The 16615-nt window shown below is 51.4% G+C and overlaps 1 protein-coding gene across 2 annotated transcripts in view; it reads right to left on the bottom strand.

Annotated features, from left to right (window-relative positions):
- Nucleotides 1-16356, bottom strand: part of LOC138570283 (zinc finger protein 271-like) — a 48177-nt gene extending 31821 nt beyond the window's left edge. Inside the window, exon 1 of one of the 2 annotated variants that reach the window (XM_069649055.1) lies at nt 16315-16356. The gene's annotated coding sequence lies outside the window, so the exon portion shown is untranslated. Of the gene's footprint in view, nt 1-2776; nt 2863-16314 lie in introns of those variants that run through there. The other variant, XM_069649054.1, reaches the window with a different exon arrangement.
- Between the last annotated feature and the right edge of the window lie 259 nt (nt 16357-16615).

The following is a 16615-nucleotide window of genomic DNA, read 5'->3' as shown; positions in this document are numbered from 1 at the left end:
TCCTTTCACTCTGCCACGCAGCCCCTTGCATGCACGCCACCCTGCGACGCAACAGGTGGTCTCAGGAGCCATTGGGTCAGGAGCACTGGGGTTGGTAATTTATGAGTCAGATGATTTATGCTGTGTGATTAATAAAGTGGTGCTGGGTACAAGCATGACTTCTTGAATGTCTGCCTGCTTTTGCCTATTCAGCATGTTTCATTTGCTATATAGCCATGTATGTACTGTGACGAGGAAGAGATGGACTCGGATCAATGAAGATTACTGGTAAGTAAACCAGCTTTACACTAGGGAAGAGTAAAACTAACACATTCCATTATACATGCAATTCAAAAAGTCAGCTACACATAGAAAGATGGAACACCCCCATCCCCACACGAAAGGCGTTAAAGGGGAAACACCCCATGCATAGGAGAGTGATGGTAACTCATATTAGCCATAGGTCATGTAATGTGTCACCCCTCCTGGAAGCATGGTATCTCCCAGAAGCTTGTGGCAGTAGCCACGTGACTATACTCAATAAAAGGAATGGCCGGTCTCCCGCTCATTTAGTCTTTGAGCATGTAACCCTGATGTGCTGTGTCTTTTCTGGGCAGCACCATGCTGGTGCTGCGTAGCTGACGGAGAGCCTGCCCTGCCCCTGCTGGGCAAAGCCGTCTCGCGTGGCTGTCAGCCATGTCAGTAGAGCCCCTGCTGGATGACTCTACCATGGGGAGGCCGGTGCCCTGATAGGCAACACCGGCATTGTCTAGTGTATCAGGCCTGGGTGCCCCCATGGAGGAGCCGGTGTGCTCACGGGCTGACCAGGTGCCCCTGGTTTGGAGCTGTCTGCTGACTGCCCCCAGCTGTGGTCTCACGTTGGGTGATCCCGACACTAACAGCAGACATGTCAACATTCTGGAGCCCCTGAGAGGGAGATTGCACCACAGACATCCGGAGAAGGCATTTTTCCCAAAGGATTGCTTGGGGGATATAATTATTTTAGGCGGAGACAGTAAAAAATAGCACTATTAAAAATCGTGAGTCTCTCGCTTAAATCGGGACAGTTGACATGTACATAACAGGGTGATCCCTGCCTGGATCCGGACTGCGTGATCTCAGTCCCCACGCTTACTGGGTATGCCCCAGACTAGGACATAACAGGTCAGTTCTTGTTCAAGATTCCAACACTGTTTACACGCATATACATTCTTCCACTCCCACACTCCCAATCCTGGCCCATCCCCCTGATGTAGCATTAAGAGAAGAATGCATACACAGAGGTCACGCTAACACCAGGCAGATCTCTCTGGGGGGTCTCTCAGAACACAGGTGGTCCTACCTGAGTGGGATCTTGCATACACAGAGGCCACGCCCCTGCCAGGCAGATCTCACTGGGGGGGTCTCTCAGATCACAAGGGGTCCTACCTGAGTGGGATCTTGCAAACATAGGCCCCGCCCCCACCAGGCAGATCTCCCTGGGGGGGTCTCTCAGATCACAGGGGGTCCTACATGAATGGGATTTTGCATACACAGATGCCACGCCCCCACCAGCCAGATCTCCCTGGGGGGGTCTCTCAGATCACAGGGGATCCTACCTGAGTGGGATCTTGCATACACAGAGGCCATGCCCCTGCCAGTCAGATCTCCCTGGGGGGTCTCTCAGATCATAGGGGTTCCTACCTGAATGGGATCTTGCATACACAGAGGCACGCCCCCACCAGGCAGATCTCCCTGGGGCGAGGGGGTCTTTCAGATCACAGGGAATCCTACCTGAGTGGGATCGGATCTTGCATACACAGAGGCCATGCCCCCACCAGGCAGATCTCCCTGGAGGGTCCCTCAGATCACAGGGGGTCCTACCTGAGTGGGATCTTGCATACACAGAGGCGATGCTCCCACCAGGCAGATCTCCCTGGGGGTGGTCTCTCAGATCACAGGGGGTCCTACCTGAGTGGGATCTTGCATACACCGAGGCCACGCCCCCCACCGGGCAGATCTCCCTGGGGGGCCTCTCAGATCACAGGGGGTCTGACTGAGTGGGATCTTGCATACACAGAGGCTACTCCCCCACCAGGCAGATCTCCCTGGGGGTGGTCTCTCAGATCACAGGGGGTCCTACCTGAGTGGGATCTTGCATACAGAGAGGCCACACCCTCCACTGGGCAGATCTCCCTGGGGGGGTCTCTCAGATCACAGGGGGTCTGACTGAGTGGGATCTTGCATACACAGAGGCCAAGCCCCCACCAGGCAGATCTCCCTGGGGGTCTCTCAGATCACAGGGGGTGCTACCTGAGTGGGATCTTGCATACACAGAGGCCATGCCCCCACCAGGCAGATCTCCCTGGGGGGTCTCTCAGATCACAGGGGGTCCTACCTCAGTGGGATCTTGCATACACAGAGGCCACGCCCCCACCAGGCAGATCTCCCTGGGGGTCTCTCAGATCACAGGGGGTGCTACCTGAGTGGGATCTTGCATACACAAAGGCCATGCCCCCACCAGGCAGATCTCCCTGGGGGTCTCTCAGATCACAGGGGGTCCTACCTGAGGGGGATCTTGCATACACAGAGGCCACGCCCTGCCAGGCAGATCTCCCTGGGGGTCCCTCATATCACAGGGGACCCTACCTGGGTGGGATCTTGCACACACAGAGGCCACGCCCCCACCAGGCAGATCTCCCTGGGGTCTCTCAGATCACAGGGGGTCCTACCTGAGTGGGATCTTGCATACACAGAGGCCACACCCCACCAGGCAGATCTCCCTGGGGGGGGTCTCTCAGATCACAGAGGGTCCTACCTGAGTGGGATCTTGCTCAGCCCTTTGCAGGTCCTGCTCTCCTGGCAACAGAGGTGGGAATGAGGCAGCAACAACGGGAACTATGGAAGAGGCTGGAAATGGGGAATAACACCAGGGTGCAGGCTATAGGGATGGGGAGTAACACCAGTGTGAAGGCTATAGAGATGGGGAGTAACACAAGGGCAAAGGTGGGGAATGGGGAGTAACACGCACCCTCATATCCTCTGAATAAAGCCTCCATTAGACAAAGGGGAAGGAACTCAGGAATAAATCATCCAACAGACACGGGCTCTCTTTTTCCCCTAATGTCGAACCAATTACTTATATGCTTTGTTTGTTGATTGTGGCACAAAGGGAAGGTGGAGAAGGGAAATGGGAATCGCTTTTTGAACATGGCTTGGTTTACAGGTTACTGGAGGATAACCCTCCATCTTCAGATAACATGAATAGCATCAGTAATAGAGCTCCTTCTGGTTTCCTTCCACCGCCATAGCTCTCAACCATTTGTGTCGCAAAGGCTGGTGAAAACGTTAATTAATGCCCACTGCTGTAATATGGCATTATTGTTAGGGGGCCTGCTGCGGGTCACCGGGCAGACCCCATGCACTGGTCGGGAACACCCGACAAAGTCCGGCTGGGCAGCGGTCATGCCGCGAGACAATGGAGTGGGGATCACCCCACTCGGTCCAGATCACTGGAGCCCTCCACATGGCTGGGGCCACCCAGCACATGACGGCCCCGGCTCTGGGGGCACCCAGGCCGAGGTCGCCCCAATAGCCATGGTCACATGGCTTGTGTACCCCAAGGGACGGCATTGCCCGGCAGGGGCACCGTCCTGGTGCTGGGCCCCATCCTCGGGCCTACAGCACGCGGTGTGGCGCCACCAGGGCGCAGAACAATGAACACACCAGAGCCTTTGTTGGATCGACTGACGAGCCCGGAAACAGCTCGTTCTCTTTATTAACTTGGTCACGTGGTTCCCTATGTGACCAAGATAACACACTGGGAGATACCATGCCTCCCAAAATGGGAGACATGCAACAATTATTACCAATTACCGGCATGTTCCCGTGCTTACTCATTCAGGACCCATCTATCTATTTGTTCTCCTGTCCCTTCATATAATTTTTCTCAGCGTTCAGCAGGACCCGGGTTGTGGGAATCACTCACACTATTCTATCCAAAAGTGATGTAGCCCCTGTTTTCCGGCCATGTTTGGGGTAAGCATAATTCTGAACCATGCATGCCAACCCTGCCCGATTTAATTGGGAGACCCCCGATTTTTCCTTGAAAAATATTGCTCTTTTTCACGGTCTCCTGCCTAAAATATCCGTAGCCCCAATACATTCCTATAGGAAAATGCAAATCTCCTGATTTCCAGGGGAAATCTCCCTCCCAGGTGCATCGGAATGTGGGTACGTATGTTCTGAACTCAAACGCTTACGGCGGGTTTCACCCGCCTTGAAATCATTTTCCTCACCCGCCAAGCCCTCTATACACCCATACTATGTCTGATTATAATAGATAGAGAGTTATGGGTAAGGGTATAACCCTCCCTCACCTCTAATCAGAGACAGTCTCCATGGGAACCATCACCCTGCACCCCACCGGCCAGCTGGATGCGGTGGAGGAGGGGGGGCTTGTAATATCAAGAGATGGGCCACACCCTTAGTTTTTAGCTAACTAAATTGATACAGAGACCAAGGTTGAATTTATAGGGATCTCGATGGGGACCCATATATAAAATGTAGTGCTTCCGAATGTTGGCTTGTATGCCTTCCTAACGTTCCCTGAATACCCTCTAAATGATATGATATGATAAGTCATTTATGACGCGACTGTACACAAGTGTTTCTAGGCGTGCCAAGACAAGGGAGAGCGGACAGAGGGAGGACAAAACAAACAATCTTACTAGGCCTTGTATCATTTAGATAGTGCAAGTGCGACAATGAGAAGTGCAAGCGGAAGGGGGTGAGGGAAGTGCCAGGGAGAGGGAAAGGGAAAAAAGGGAAGCATTGCTCTGAGTAAGTGCTGCCAGGGCAGGGCGGCTCTTGGTAAGTGCAAGGAGGCACAGGATTGTAGAGTTTACAGTTACAACCCCTAAGTGCGTGGTAGGCCCACAGGCAGTCCAGGGGTGACTGATCATAAAAGAGCCTGGTACCTAGTGAGACTCTGATGGTAGCCTAGGAACCCATCGGTGCAGCAGACAGGTAGGTCAGCAGGGGAGGGAGAGAGAGAATGCAGAGGGGAGGAGGAATATTTTTAGCTGCTTCTGGAACTTCAGGCCCGGCTCAAGTTTGAGAGGAGCAGGAGGGCATTCCAGGGGGAGGCACCTGCAGAGGAGAGAGGTCTACCCCCAATTTCTGCCTGGAGAAGCGTCTGACCCTTAGAGAGTTTGAGGTATCTGAGCGAAGGGCTCGAGAAGGAAGGTGTTTTGGTAGAGAGAGTTGCATGTAGTGCGTGCCCCAGTTGCAGAAAGCCTTGTTGACAATGCAAAAGGTATTGTACTTGATCCTTGCAGCCACCGGGAGCCAGTGGAGAGATTTCAGAGGTGGAGAGATACGGTCCCTGGGCTTGAGGCCAAAGATAAGTCTCACAGTCCTGTTCTGGATGAGTTGCAGAGGGTGGATGGTAGCGGAAGGAAGATTGAGAAAGCTGCTGTTGCAGTAGTAAGGAAGAGTACATTTGAGGAAGTGCAGCTGGTAGTGGGAGGTCCGAGATGTGAGGAGAGAGTGGAGTGAAGGGTATCACTACATATTATCCCCACCAAAAATATTGGCGTATATATGGTCGTCTGGAACGGCCACAGGCAATATTTTTTAGGAGGATAAATTTGGGTTTTTTGGGAGCAGGGGTTGTGGTGGTGTCCTCCGTTCCTTTAGAAATAATGCAGGGGTTGCAGGGGTGTCCATGCCTTAATATTGGCGCAAAAAAATGCTGATATTTTTGTATGGCGATATTTTTGCAGGGTTATTAACACATGGGGCCTCTATTAGCACCATGGCTGCCTCCATACCGGGCTCCAATACCGAGTTCCTGCAATGAGGAATTACCGGGTCATTCCGACATTGGAGGACCCGGTAATTCCTCCTTGCAGGAACCCATCCCCATTCCCATTTGAGCCCCCATAGGGCTCAATGGGAATGGGGAGGGAGTTAATAACGGCGCCGTCAATAACAGCCCGTTATTAGCTCCCTCTTCCCCTCGCGGGACCGCCAAGGACGCCTGGTTTTACCAGACTCTGCCATCTTTGGTTTTCCAGACTCTGGAAAGATGCAGATGAGTGGACTAAGTTGGAGGAGAGGAGAGATGAAGAGAATGGGAAGATCAAGTTATGTGGTGAAAGAGGTAGAGGAGAAGGAGAATGTAACAGAGGATATAGAAGTGGGATTCAAGATCCAACAAGTACTTTGTCCTTGGCAAACATTCCAGATGAGCGCTCATTGATAGTCAGCAGGAGATCCAGAGCAGGAAGATGTTATAGACAACCGAAGCATTTCTCGGACTATATGAATTTGTAGTTTTGTTTTCATGTGTTAAGGAAGGGGGATGTGTAGTGTCCTAACACTATAACAATGTAGACACAGTATGCATCGGGAAAGCGAGACCGTCCACGTGCATTCCGCGTGCCAGGAGAAGAAGAAAGGAGATTGGAGCTCGAGGAAGGAGAGAACGTTGGAGAGAGGCAGTTGGAGAAGAAGCCAGAGAAGGAGCAGCGGATCAATTTATGTCCCCTACCATAGATAGTATTTAGTATAACGTAATCCACTAGCGTTAATGTAAGATACATAAATAAACACACGTTTATGTTAATCACCTCTGTGTCCCTCATCACTTCAGTCTTCCAGCCTCACAGAAGTGAAAGAGAAGATATTAAATGAATGGAGGGAACTGGACAAGATGGCTGTCCCAGGATTTGTGACCAAGCTGTAGCCACACCAGGGAGAGGAGAAATTAATGTCACAAATGGTGAAAGCTGACACAATTCTGCTTAGCCGTGCAACCACTCCCCCATTGCTCCAGAAGAAGCCATTAATTACTCAAGAGACAGGAGAGTAGACAGAGCTTTGGGGGACCAACCTATCTCTGCGCACTGTCACCTATTCATCATGTATGGTTGAGATGGCACCATAAGGGCTCAGAACCATATCAAAGGCTCTGCAGGAAGGGTCAGATCGGGCCATTCACATCAAGACAGTACAGATGCAGTTAGAGTTCTTTTCAGTTGTGACCTACCATGGAGTCAAGGCCATCACCATTACTACGGGGTCTATAACTTCTAGTAGCCGGAGCTTAAAGATTAGGGATTGGCTAACCGACTTACACCAGACGACTGTGGCCATGAAGATTCCCTTTGAGGGCCATACACTGTTTGGGGCCACCGTGCGAGAAAATGTCCATAGGGTGTTCCGTGTGGATAAGCATGCGGTAAATTTAGGAGAAAAACTGAGATCAAGTCCAAGTCACAGCGTTCCACCAAGTTTAAACTGCAATCATCCAGCTACACAGATCACAGACTAAGAAGAGATAGACCCAGGCGTCCATTCACTTGCCAGAGGTTGCAGATGTCCTGATACCAGGCTGATGGGGGGTGTCTTTGGTGGTTTTCACAATTATGGTATAGGAAGTCCAAGGAACCTTGGGTAAATCGAATGGTGAGATGGGGATACCATCTGGCGTTCAATACCGTCACCCCCCTCACACCCGAACCCTAGGGTGTGATCAGGACCCCCATGGCCAGAAAGCTGGTCAAAAAAGTATCCAGGCATAGAGTGATTGAGGGTCTGTTGGTAAATAGTGCTGTGCGACCAGACCCGTTAAATGAAAGAGGCCAAGAGACTTATTCCATTGTTTTTTTGATTCCCAAACATGGAGGTACATTTTGTCTATTGATAAACTTGAAAACCATGAATCGATCCATCGTGAAATGCCGATACAAGATGGAATGTCTACATAGGGTGATCGCCATAGTACAACAAGGGGACTTCTTGGCTTCACTGATTCTCAAGGGAGCGTATTTCCATATTCCAGTCTGGAGAAATCATCCACACATCCTGAGATTCTAGGTAAGAGGGGTAGGTGGCACTATCAATTCCGGGCCCTCCTACTCGACGTGAAATGGTCTCCCAGGATGTTTATGAAGATCGTGTGACCGGTTAAGGAGCTGATGCATCTCAAGGAGTTCAGATACTTCCATAGCTGGATGACTGGCTACTCTTAGCATCATCCAGATCAGTGTTACATCAGTAGATAATTCTGAATTGCAGGACATTATAGGTGTTATGGTATGATATAATATGGCATTTATAACACGCCTATAGAGAAGTGTTTCAAGGCGCAACGAGGCAGGGAGGGGGAACAGAGGGAAGACAAGGACAACAATCTTACTAGGCAAGGTAACATTGAGATCGTGCAAGTGCAGTAGGGGAGGGAGGAAAGGGAAAAGTGCGGGGGATAGGTGGAGGGGCAGTGCAATACATAAGATCAACAGTAAAAAAAAAAAACTATAGATAAAAGTGCGGCCAGCTTGTGGCAAGTGCAGGGGTAAGTGCAGGCATCAAGTGTCAAGAGCTGGTAGGGGACTATAGGAATACAGAAACAGTCCCCAAGTGAGGCGGTTGCCAGTGAGGCAGTGCAGGTGTGCATCAGTCAGCGGAGGGGACCGGGGCCCGAGATCAGAGGGTAGCCAGGTGACCAGTGCAGTTTCAGTTAGGAGTTCAACAGGGTTGAGGAGGAGAGAAAGTAGAAACAAAGAGGAAGGCCTTGAGGTGCTTCCGGAACCAGAGATGGTTCTCCTCAAGTTTCAGGGAGGCAGGGAGGCTATTCCAGAGGGAGACCTCAGCTGAAGAAAGAGAACTACCACCAACTTGTTGCTTGGAGAAGCGACTGACCCAGAGGGAGTTGGAGGCGGATGAGCGAAGAGCTCGAGATGGATGTTATTTAGGATGAGAGAGCTGAAGGTATTGAGGCCTCAGGCCCCAGAAGGCCTTGTGGAAAATGCAGAGGATTTTTAACTTAATCCCCACAGCCACTGGGAGCCAGTGCAGAGATTTAAGTCCTCCGGGTTTCTGTTCGGGTTTCTGATCAACCGAGACAAGTTGCATCACTTCCCATTCTAAGATCTCCAGTTTATAGGGGCTCCTTTTTGGACTACATAGGACAGCGTAGTTCTGCTAGCAACCTAGGCAGGACACTTAGCAACCTGTAATCTGATTGAAGGCAACAGCAAGGGAGTTTCTCTCTCGGAACCCTAGCACACATGGCCTAATTAATGTTAATTGTTCTGTGGGATCAGCTCCACCTGAGACCGCTGTTGGACTACCTACATTAATACTGGAGTGAGGCCAAACAGAACTTCGAGAAATGGATCCCAGTCTCTTCTACACTGCGGATGAATTTTCTATGGTGCTGAAGGGTTTTCTCCAATCTGAGCCCTGGCCAATTATTCTTACAGCGGACGCCAGCAAGAACAGTTGGGGTGCCGTAATGTGAGAACACTCCTTACAGGGGTGAGGGGAGTTAGGCGATGTCACAGTCTTCCAACTGGAGGGTAATGGCGGCAGCCTTTCAGGGCCTTCAGGCTTTCCTGCTGCTCCTGAGTGGTAAAACGTTCTACTACAAGCAGACATTACCACCACTGTTTCATATGACAACAGACAGGGGGGTTGTCAGTCCTCATCCCTGGGGAAACTGGAGAGGAATCTGAGATGTTTGGCGGAAAGGAACCATTTGTCTCTCAGGGCAGTACATATTAGGGGCTTAGACTACACTCTGGTGAACACGCTCAGCAGGGGTTTCCCATAAAGCATATGGGAACTGTGGCAGGAGGTTTTCCAGGCCATTTGCAGGAACATTGGCCATGGCAGCATCTGTTTGCCTCCCCCACACAACAAAGACCTCTCAGGGGACAGATGCCATTGCCATCCGATGCCCAATGGGACTTCTTTACATGTTCTCGCCGCTACCCTTGATCCCGAGGGTCCTAGTTCAGATCAGGGATTCAGACGTGGTGGTCATTCTGGTAGTTCCCCTCTTGCCATGAAAGATTTGGTTTCTGTTACTTCTACACCTGGCAGTGGCACTGGTTCTCTTGCTCCCAAGATTTCCCGCCCCAGTTCCTCATGCTCACGGGGCGGTTTGCTTGTAGGGGGCATGGACGTTGAGAGGGAAAGGTAGCGGGTCAAGGAGCTTTCCAGGAGAGCAGTGGATTGGATTCAGAAGGCTAGATGCCCTTCCCCCCTAAAGTCCTATCATAAATGTTAAATGTATTTATATTGTGCAACATGACCAACAGAGTTGGTCCCAGGTGCTCTGGCGGATCTGGAAAACAAAAAGGCGGGCGGGGTTAGGTTAGTCGGGAGAAGAGGGAGTAGGATAGGGAGAGAGGTGGTGTGCTGTCGGCGGCTTCAGTTCGGTATACACCGTGCGCTGAGCTTTGGTGTAAGTATTGGACCGGGCGAGACCTTCTGTGCTGTTGGTGCTGTTTATGTGTTGATGCAGTGTGGTAAAGTGCATATGGTTTTCTGGGTGAGAGTTAGTTGAGTGAATTATCGGGTGAGTTAGGTATGCAGAGATGTGAAGGTAGGGAAAATGGGGTGAGAATCCTGGTTGTGGCACATCTTATTCAATTTAATTTGTATTACTATGGGTGGGATTAGCTGCTACTATCCTTTCTTGACCGTCTGACTGTTTAGGGTGTTAGCGTGGCGCTATTCCTGCTGTATTCTTATGAACTTTGTATAATGTGATTGGGTGTGTCTATTCTGCCTCTTAGGTATTAGAGCTGGGGGTTGGCTGACCCTATTCCCTTGCTATCTATGTGAAGTAGGTCTGTTGGAGGTTGGGTGTGGTACAGGGCCAGGATGCTATTGATGAATCGTCCAAGTGCTTCCGTCTTGGTTTGCCTATGTATTCTAGACACCGGGAGATGTTTCAGTCTTGGGATCACAGGAATAGGTTGCTGGAAATGCAATGCCGGATTCCAAGTGTATTACAGTTCTTGCAGGATGGGCTTGATCTGGCTATAACGGTTTCCACGTTGAGAGCACAGTGGGCAGCCATCAAGGCATCATATTGGGGGGGCTGGTTGTTGAAGGATTTATCTTCACTTAGACCGTTAGTAGAATTGGGGTTGCCTACATGGGATCTGCCTGTAGTTCTTAAAGTCCTTCAGGCATCCCCCTTCAGCTACTGGAGGATGTTCCCTTAAAGATACTAACCATCATGGCAGCCTTTTTGGAAGCCATCCCTGTGGCCAGGAGACTGGGGAGAAATATAGGCTCACTTGTGTAGGCTGCCCACCTTGATAGTCTAGGAGGAGGCCCTTTTTCTGTTGTGGGGCCAGTTGGATGCCAGAAGGGCGGTGTTGGTACATTCAGAACTCTCACAGGCATTCTGGAAAGCGGATAACCTCTTAATTACATTTGGGAGGTCTCATCCGGTGTTCAAGGCTTCAGTTTCGACCATTAGTGGGAAGGTTAGTTAGGTGACATCCCTTGCCTATCAGTCCACAATTACCCCTACACCAGCGGGCATGCAGGGAAGGTCCACAAAGCCAATGGTGGTGCCCTGGGCAGAGGCCCAGGGAGGCCTGCTTGACGACATTTGTAGAGCTGCACAATACCCGAGTCCAGCATTATAAACTGAATTTTCAACGGCTGGGCTCAGGACCATTTGGGTCAGGAGTAATGGGGGAGTACGGGGGTTGTAACTTCTGAGTCATACAATGAATTCTGTAATAAAGTGATTCAGGGTACAAGGATGACTTGTTTATTTTCTGTCTGTTCTTGCCCATTCAGCATGTTTCATTTGGTACACATCACATGTAAGTACTATATCAGGGGTTAATGGGGGGATTACTTATTTGTAGTTGTCATTACTCCTAGACCAACTATTCCTCATCGCAGTACTATAGACCCTCCTCTCCCACCTGCCGTAGCTGAATGAGGCTATGCATTGAGTATGTGTTGTGAAGTACTTTGCTGGGTGGATGGATGGATGTAAGATAATCTGGAATGAATGAGGTCAGAGAGAATGGGCCTCATTACGACCCTGGCGCTAATGGGTTAACGGCGCTGTAAAAGGCTGTGGTGCCGTTAACCCATTAGCGCTTAATTACGAGGTCCCTTTGCGGGACCCGACCATAACGGCTGGTCTACACCAGCCGTTAAAGTAGGGACCCACAACAGGACCTTCGCGGTAAGTATGGTACCGCAATTTGCGGTACCGTACTTAGCGCCTTCGCCATTCCCATTATGCCCTATGGGGCAAAAATGGGAATGGGAAGGGCCATGGGGAAATGGGGAAATACCGCCCTGCCAACCTTGGAATGGGGCGGTATTTCCCCATTTCACCATGGCGGACACGTTACGATACCGGCACCAACCCTGGTGCTAATAGGGCCATGGTTTAGCGCCGGTATCGTAATGAGGGCCAATGTTGGAATGAGAGAATGCTGATGTATGAGTGCGAGAATGCTAGGGTGCTGGCGTTCATACCCAGTCGTTGGAGATATGTACCCTGGGTGGTGGGAGCCAGTGGGTTCCCCTCTTGTAACGTAGGGACTTAAGAGTAACTGGAATAAAGGATCTTACTTGTAACCTACCTGAAGCATCTGTGTATCTTCATTTCCGCAGTAGACTAATTGAGCCTGGTGAGGTGGGAGGAGGGTTATAATCTCAAGGGAGGGGCAGGACTTCATAGATTAAAAATAGAAAAAGGATTCCTGGAGAGGTGACATACCTCACATGTAAGTACTGTGAAGAGGAAGAGTTACACTAGGAGTAATGAAGATTACCAGTAAATAATCCTGTTACACTAGGGGAGAGTAAAACTAACCTATTCCAAAATACTTGTAAAGTAAAAAGTCAGCTTCACATAGAATAATGAAACACCCCCATCCCCACAAGAAATACGTTAAAGGGGACACCCCCCAGGCATAGGGGAGAGATCATAACTCATATTAGCCAGAGGGCAGTTCCCCAATCCTGGCACATCCCCCTCATACAAGCATTGAGAGATGAATGGATACACAGAGGCCACAACCCCACCAGGCAGATCTCCCTGGGGGAAGGGGGGTCTCTCAGATCACAGGGGGTCCTACCTGAGTGGGATCTTGCATACACAGAAGCCACACCCCCAAGAGGCAGATCTCCCTGGGGGGGTCTCTCAGATCACAGGGGGTCCTACCTGAGTGGGATCTTGCATACACAGAGGCTATGCCCCCACCAGGCAGATCTCCCTCGGGGGGGTCTCTCAGATCACAGGGGGTCCTACCTGAGTTGGTCTTGCATACACAGAGGCCACGCCCCCACCAGGCAGATCTCCCTGGGGGGTCTCTCAGATCACAGGGGGTCCTACCTGAGTAGGATCTTGAATACACAGAGGCCATGCCCCCACCAGGCAGTTCTCCCTGGGGGGCCTCTCAGATCACAGGGGATCGTACCTGAGTGGGATCTTGCATACACAGAGGCCATGCCCCCTGGGGTGTGGCCAGCACCATGTGGCTCTTTACTTCTGGAGTGGCTGGAATTCTTGATCAGGCCCCTTAAAAAAAAATAATAAATAAGAGCAGGAGGGCCACAAGTCTAACACCTTCAGCACTGACCCTAAATAAGAAAGAATAGGAATACCAAATAATGTGTCTTTCTGGAATTCTATACAATAATTGCTAGAATCATTAAAGGTTTATTTCAGGCACACTTCAGGGGGTGAGTCACTGATTTAGGGCCTCATCACGAGTCTGGCGGTAACCCTTAAATGCGGCGGTAGCGCTATTACCGCCGCATTTAAGGGTCTGCCAGATCATGACCTTGGCGGATTTCCCCCCAGCTCTGAGCTGAGGGGAAATCCGTTGCAAATTTGCCTATTTTCGGCGCGTTTACCGCCGGCAGGAAATCCGCCGGCAATAATAGCGCAAATTTTCTCCATTGGACCCAATGGGGAATGAGGAATTCCTGAATGGGCCCAATGGGGAATGGGCAATAACAGTTCCACCAAACCCGTGATCTGGCACTAATAGCGCCGGGGGGTGTTGGCGGTAGGGCTATTAGCGCCGGCGCTAATAGCGCCGGCGTTACCACCCAACTCGTGATGAGTCCCTTAGTCTGTTCTTAAATGCCTCAACTCAGCCTTTCATCCTTCTGAGGTCGATAAATGAGTACCAACACAGGTTTGACGATATTGGGTGTATATTTTTTCTTTATAAAGCGCTTAAGCGTAAGTGCTATATAATAACACATCATTATCATGATCATTTGGTCATGGACGTCTGCTTGCATTCACAGTAATTTGGTAATATGGGCCTATATACACTGATCTTAACGATACATATGGCGATCCATTCTTGTATGAAATGTACATCACATTATAGTGATATCGTAACCATATTTTTCGTAGTGTACAATGTTATGTGATGCCACTTCCTGTTTTGTCAACGAGTGAAAGGTCGTGTTCCATCGCTTCCCCCAATATCACTTCGGGGTGGGGTCAAATGACATTGCTTCCTGTGATGTCATCAGGGGGTCATGGGTTGTGTGATGTCACTTCTGCTACCCCTGGCATTTTGGTGAAATGACGTCCCTGTCCTACAAGAGTGGGATCTTGCATACACAGAGGCCACGCCCCCACCAGGCAGATCTCCCTGGTGGGGTGTCTCAGATCACAGGGGGTCCTACCTGAGTGTGATCTTGCGTACACAGAGGCTATGCCCCCACCAGGCAGATCTCCCTGGGGGCACTCTCAGATGACAGGGGTCCTACCTGAGTGGATCTTGCATACACAGAGGCCACGCCCCCACCAGGCAGATCTCCCTGTGGGGTCTCTCAGATCACAGGGGGTCCTATCTGAGTGGGATCTTGCATACACAGAGGCCACGCCCCACCCAGGCAGATCTCCCTGGGGGGTGTCTCAGATCACAGGGGCTCCTACCTAAGTGGGATCTTGCATACACAGAGGCTGTGCCCCCACCAAGCAGATCTCCCTGGGGGCTCTCTCAGATGACAGGGGGTCCTACCTGAGTGGATCTTGCATACACAGATGCCACGCCCCCACCAGGCAGATCTCCCTGGGGGGGTCTCTCAGATCACAGGGGGTCCTACCTGAGTGGGATTTTGCATACGCAGAGGCCACGCCCCCACCAGGCAGATCTCCCTGGGGGGTGGGGGGGTCTCTCAAATCACAGGGGATCGTACCTGAGTGGGATCTTCCATACACAGAGGCCACGCCCTGCCAGGCAGATCTCCCTGGGGGGGTCTCTCAGATCACAGGGGGTCCTAACTGAGTGGGATCTTGCATACACAGAGGCCACGCCCTGCCAGGCAGATCTCCCTTGGGGGTCTCTTGGATCACAGGGGGTCCGACCTGAGTGGGATCTTGCATACACAGAGGCATTACCACAACAGGCAGATCTCCCTGGGGGTCTCTCAGATCACAGGGGGTCCTACCTGGGTGGGATCTTGCACACACAGAGGCCATGCCCCCACCAGGCAGATCTCCCTTGGGGGTCTCTTGGATCACAGGGGGTCCTACCTGAGTGGGATCTTGCATACACAGAGGCATTACCCCAACAGGCAGATCTCCCTGGGGGTCTCTCAGATCACAGGGGGTCCTACCTGAGTGGGATCTTGCATACACAGAGGCCACGCCCCCAGCAGGCAGATCTCCCTGGGGGGGGGTCTCTCAAATCACAGGGGATCGTACCTGAGTGGGATCTTCCATACACAGAGGCCACGCCCTGCCAGGCAGATCTCCCTTGGGGGTCTCTTGGATCACAGGGGGTCCTACCTGAGTGGGATCTTGCATACACAGAGGCATTACCACAACAGGCAGATCTCCCTGGGGGTCTCTCAGATCACAGGGGGTCCTAACTGAGTGGGATCTTGCATACACAGAGGCCACGCCCTGCCAGGCAGATCTCCCTTGGGGGTCTCTTGGATCACAGGGGGTCCTACCTGAGTGGGATCTTGCATACACAGAGGCATTACCCCAACAGGAAGATCTCCCTGGGGGTCTCTCAGATCACAGGGGGTCCTACCTGGGTGGGATCTTGCACACACAGAGGCCATGCCCCCACCAGGCAGATCTCCCTGGGGGTCTCTCAGATCACAGGGGGTCCTACCTGAGTGGGATCTTGCACACACAGAGGCCACACCCCCACCAGGCAGATCTCCCTGGGGGTCTCTCAGATCACAGGGGGTCCTACCTGAGTGGGATCTTGCATACACAGAGGCCACGCCCCCAGCAGGCAGATCTCCCTGGGGGTCTCTCAGATCACAGGGGGTCCTACCTTAGTGGGATCTTGCATACACAGAGGCATTACCCCAACAGGCAGATCTCCCTGGGGGTCTCTCAGATCACAGGGGGTCCTACCTGGGTGGGATCTTGCACACACAGAGGCCACGCCCCCACCAGGCAGATCTCCCTGGGGGTCTCTCAGATCACAGGGGGTCCTACCTGAGTGGGATCTTGCATACACAGAGGCCACACCCCACCAGGCAGATCTCCCTGGGGGGGGTCTCTCAGATCACAGAGGGTCCTACCTGAGTGGGATCTTGTTCAGTCCTTTGCAGGTCCTGCTCTCCTGGCAGCAGAGCTGGGAATGAAGCAGCAAAAACGGTAACTATGGAAGAGGCTAGAAATGGGGAATAACACATATGGGGATTAACGCACACACCCATTTCCTATGAATAACGCCTCCATTAGAGAAAGGGTGAGGAAATCTGGAGTAAATCGTCCAGCAGAAACTGTGGAAACATTGATCCTGGCAGTAGAGATTACTGCTGAACAAACCTTCATCTTCATATAACATGAATAACATTAGGATTTCAATAGTGCTTCATT

Source organism: Ambystoma mexicanum, chromosome 2q (assembly GCF_040938575.1).
Source record: "Ambystoma mexicanum isolate Mex_15411 chromosome 2q, UKY_AmexF1_1, whole genome shotgun sequence".
Lineage (NCBI taxonomy): Eukaryota > Metazoa > Chordata > Amphibia > Caudata > Ambystomatidae > Ambystoma > Ambystoma mexicanum.
Note: the sequence above shows the minus strand (reverse complement) of the source record. Positions and strands in the feature narration are given on the sequence as shown.